Genomic DNA, 5,094 nt, shown 5'->3' with positions numbered 1-5,094 from the left:
AAGTAATTAAGCTATCCATTAGAAGAGCGAGTATGCAGAGAAGCGTAATGAGCGTGATATGGAATAACATGCACAAACCAGCATACAGAGACACTGAATAGTATAAAAATATAGTAGTTTACTATGTAGAAATATAGAAGTATTCAGAGTCCGGGTAACAGTCCAAGTCATACACGGTTCAGTAATTCAGTTATCAAGATAGTCAGTCTAGCACACAAAATATAGCTAACAATTAGCAAACCACGAGATCTCAAAATACACCAATCAGCTTCTAACAAAACAGAGAGCTAACAGCCATTCTGGCTCCCTCTTATAGCTGCTTGAGGTAACAAGCCAATTACATCTGTGAATCATTTAAAGTAACAGATACATTTGTTACAATCATGGCTTATATACATTGCCAAGCCAAGCCTAGGGTTACATCCCTAACAGGGTTGATGATAAGGTCCGGGGTGAGTCTGGTCCAGTTCTTTGGGACCAATTTAGGCTTTGCTGTGAAATGTCCCTTCTATCTATTAACTGTCTATTGGGCTGGTGTGACAGGGAAGAGCAGATGCTGTGTAACAGGGGTGTCAAACTCGGTTTCATTGAGGGCCGAAGCAGGGTTGTGTTTGATCTTGGAGGGGTGGGCGGAGCGACCAGTGTGGGCGTGGCCAGCTCGACATCACTCATGGAAATGCCTGTGGTCCAGCGGGGGGTTTCAATTAATTTTACTACCAGTTTTCTCCTGCCTAGAAATGTCCAGGAGGGTGGACGGAGCCTCCCATTTGCAGCCACTGCTGGTTCGCTCAATCCAGGGTTAACCGGGAGGGATTCACATCTGCTGTGGCTGCCCATGTGCTCTGGCAACACAAACAGAGCTCAGAAGGGCTGCATGTGTCCCTCCCGAGCTCCTTTTCCACTGGCAGATGGTTGCAGGAGGCTGTCTCAGCTGAAAACGGAGCTTGCAGGGGCTTTGCACATCCCTCCCGAGCTCCACTTTCTCTGGCAGAAACACTGTGGTCCACTCCTTCATTTTTCCCTGCAGGCTAAATCTAAGAACCCAGTGGGCCAGCTCTGGCATTGAGTTGAACACTCCTGCTCTATAATCTCTACCTTTTGTTGTGGCCCAGCAGGAGCCATTGGAGATGCAACCAGACTCCGACAGCCAGGGGCCTTATGAGTCAGCTCTGGAAGATGTGGAGGACCCTGGACAGGGTTCCGACTCCGAGCAGGGATCAGGGAGGCTTGTTTGCCACCAGGAGGTGCCTGAGGCATGGAGCAGCGGTGAAAGCGAAAGGGAGTGTGCTCCTGACGTCATGCCTTGGACCAGTGAGGAGGAGACAAGGGAGTTGGTCCTGGACGCCCGGCAATGGAGGGCTGATAGACATAGAGAACAGCTATGCAGATACAGAAGATAATTGGACCCAGGTGGTTGTAATTAGGCTCCTCTCAAGATAGTATATAAGGAGTGACTTTCCTGGAGGCTGATTGCAGGTTTAAACTTAATTACCTACACTGGATTAAGCTCTCATGCCTGTTTCTTATCTTGGAAGTCTGGATTGCTGCCAAGGTCTAGTCAGTGTGTTAATTTACTGTGAATAAATCATGTAGCAGTATTCTTGTCTTGGAGTGCCCTGGTGTATGAAGAGGGGGGCCACAACACCTTTCTATCTTCCAAAGTGCTTGTCAGGCTTTAATGAGGTTCTTTTGGAAGGAAGGAAGGAAGGAAGGAAGGAAGGAAGGAAGGAAGGAAGGGAGAAGAAAGAAAGAAAGAAAGAAAGAAAGAAAGAAAGAAAGAAAGAAAGAAAGAAAGGAAGGAAGGAAGGAAGGAAGGAAGGAAGGAAGGAAGGAAGGAAGGAAGGAAGGAAGGAAAGAAAGAAAGAGTGGAGAAAAGAAAGAAGGAAGGAAGGAAGGAAGGAAGGAAGGAAGGAAGGAAGGAAGGAAGGAAGGAAGGACAGAACGACAGAACTTAGTGGCCTTTCAGGGTTTTTGCTAGTGGTGGGAATGTCCTTTTGGTATCTATATCTTCTTTCTTGCAATACTCTGGAATATTTCGATTCACTTTCCTGTTGATAACAATGCAGGTTATTTCCACATCTCTGAATCCTAATTCGCCACCTGAGGTTCATTTCCCTTTCACAGAACTGCTCAGCCTCTGAGAGTTTTTGTACGTGAAGCAGGTGGTTCTGCATTGATGTGGATCTTGGGCCCCACAGAAGTAGACTGCAGCATCTTTCAACTGCACCCTTCTGATGTTCAACTGACTCTCCTTCTCCTTCTTGTCAAAAGAAGCAGTGAAGTCTCCTCGTGTCTCCAATCCCTGCGATTTAGCCGTTAGGAGATACGTAGGTTCTCCTGCAAATTGCCTGTACCAATGCATGGTATAGACAGTGCTGGAGGTGAACTGACAGGTGATGGTGGAATCCTCTCCTTCTTTGATGACTTCTACGGGCTTCTGATCGACTCGGTCCTGGCCTTGGACACCTGGAAGGGAAAGACATGGGGATCATACAGTTAATTGCCAGGAACCTTTCAACAATTCCTCTGTCTTGGGTGTTCTGCTCCAATTTCCAGATGAACATCTGTAGAGATTCTCAGTCATTCAGATCATGGTTGTCCCCAAGGTGCTTTTTCAGGAGGCAACTGGACTTTCTTGTTTTGACTTTGAAGAAGAATTTGGAATGAAGACCCTTTGAATAGGGTGAGTAAGAATGGATTTCTAGAGGAAAAAGATTGTAGGCTACAGGAACCCTTTGCACTACTCAGGTGACCCTGAGGACAGAGGTAAGCCTCCAAAGGCTTCAAGGACCCTCCAAAAGGATGCAAATAACCAGCTGTGTGCAAGGAATATAAATCCTTTAAATCCCCCCACTCTCCAGTTAGAGCTGAAGAAGCTTCTTGGATGAGAAACAAAACATCTCTCCCAAAATATGAAGAAAGTTCAGTTGCCTCTGGAAAATGCACCTTTGGGACAATATGCGGATGACTTACAAAGGAATCCATATTGGGAGGACACGCTTGAGCTGGAAAATAAGCAGAACTTTGTCATCCAGGTCTTGGTTATCCCAAAGGGGGTTTTCCATAAGGCAACTGGATTTTGTTTTTATCTGTTTGCTTTTCCTTTAAAGTGTTTTGCTCCTCATCAGTCAGTGAGAACTGAAGAAGCTTCTTGGATGAGAAACAAATGTTTTCAAGGGGAAAAAATGAGAAAAGTTGAATTGCCTTTTGGAAAAAGACCTTTGGGACAAACAGATCTTTGTTGTTATGAGGCTGTGGCTCAAGATCTTCTCCTGATCTTTCTTCAAAGAAGAAGAAAGAGAGCTCAATGTCTTTTTCTTGGTTGTCTTCCACTTTGGTGACAACCAGCAGGTGTCTTTGTAGCACTGTGCTCCAATCCACAGAAATAGACAGCTGAATCCTTCAGTTGGGTGTTCTTCAGATACAAAGAGGTGGTCTTCTTCTTTGTGTCCAGAGTCATTTCATAATTATCCTCTGCTTTGGTGCCTGATGAAACCAGTAATGTCATGAATTCTGGCGGGCCTCCTGGATATTGCTTGTACCACTGAAGACTATATTCCCATCCCTGATAGGAACAGTTCAGGAGGATAGAATCTCCTTCCTTAATTGAAAGAAATTGGGGCTCCTGGGTTACAGTAGCTTGACCTGATACAACTGGAAGGAAATGGAAACATAAGCGAAAATGATGGAGGGAGGGAGGGAGGGAGGGAGGGAGGAAGGAAGGAAGGAAAGAAAGAAAGAAAGAAAGAAAGAAAGAAAGAAAGAAAGAAAGAAAGAATAAAATAAACCAACAAGGTTATTTAACTGATGCTTTAGAATTTCCAAAGCAGAAATTATTATTTAATGTTTGCCATCCTATTTTACTTTATAAGATATTTAAATTAATTTTCCTGCTGATGGTTTTGTTTATTTTCTTTTTAATGGCTTTGGAAAGATTCAGTTTAAAAACCACCTTGGGGAGGCCTTGTTTCCCACCTTCCACCAAAAAGAAAAGAACAATAGGCTAAAAACTATTCCCCCCCAGTAAATGAATGAATCAATAGAAAAAGATACCTGTGGAGACGGCCAACAGCAAGGCAACAATCCCGCTCCCCAGATCTCCCATCCTTCTTCCACTCTCTGCAACAGGCAGACAACTTTTGCCCCAGAAACACAGGAAAGTGAGAGCCACAGTCTTGTGGGTGGCTTTGTGCTCAGATCTCCTGGGGATTGAAGATCTAATCATGTTTGCTTTCACTTACATACATCAAAGAAAGAACGTACCACAAACACTGAACAACACCTTTGTCTTAATTCACACCCTTGGGCAAACAAGAGGATCCTTATTGCTTTCTAGCTGGAATAATTCATGGTAGGGAACATAGAGTATGTCAATATCTTAACCACATGGGAGAACAGTGTTAACTGTTAAATAAGAATTGCGATAAATGGTCAGCATTGCATCCAACAGGAATCTTTCCTTTGGATTTCCTTTCAAATTCATTGAACTTTATCGAGGAATGGATCTTCTGAATAAAGAATGCTTTGGGTCTTCTGATTTCTATTTGTACTTGGAATCGAAGGAACAATTATGGGTTTCTTGATGGAATTCTAACCACAAACGTTGTTCCAAATGTGTGAGAGATAACAAGGCCCATCTGGCAAATCATTGAAGGGGATATTGGGAATGACATTGGGACTCTTGGTCACAAGGGTTGGATGCTGCTATTCAGGGATCTTGGGGAAAGGTTTCATCTCCATCAGACCTATAAGAAGGCAGCCAGGGAAAAAGAGCACAATCACAGGAGATTTCAAAACCTGCATCTAACGTTCCAATGCTATGACACATGTTTGCGTCATTGTGGTTCCCACCAGACAAAAGTCTACACCAAAGGGATAAACATGGAAGGAGAGGATAAGGACATTATCTTCGTTCCTCCTTTTCCCTTCCCTTCCCTGCTCCTTCCAGAGGGTCTCCTTTCAGCTTCACTGACCTTTATCAAGCAAAGCATCGTATTTGGGTTTTCTAATTTCTAATTTTTCTTTTTTTTAAAAAAAAAGCTTTTATTGAACTTTTTAATCTTTAAAAACAGGAAGAAAAACACAATAAGAAAA

The 5,094-nt window shown here is 43.6% G+C and overlaps 1 gene segment (V, D, J or C); it reads right to left on the bottom strand.

Moving 5' to 3' along the window:
* Positions 1–2,107: 2,107 nt before the first annotated feature.
* Positions 2,108–3,031, bottom strand: LOC309400593 (T cell receptor alpha variable 30-like). The segment is given in 2 exons: positions 2,974–3,031; positions 2,108–2,466 (listed from the first exon to the last, which is right to left on the bottom strand).
* Between the last annotated feature and the right edge of the window lie 2,063 nt (positions 3,032–5,094).

The sequence above is a fragment of the Natrix helvetica genome, assembly GCF_964273705.1.
Source record: "Natrix helvetica genome assembly, chromosome: W".
Taxonomy (NCBI): Eukaryota; Metazoa; Chordata; class Lepidosauria; order Squamata; family Natricidae; genus Natrix; species Natrix helvetica.
This window is presented reverse-complemented; position numbering and strand designations above follow the sequence as displayed.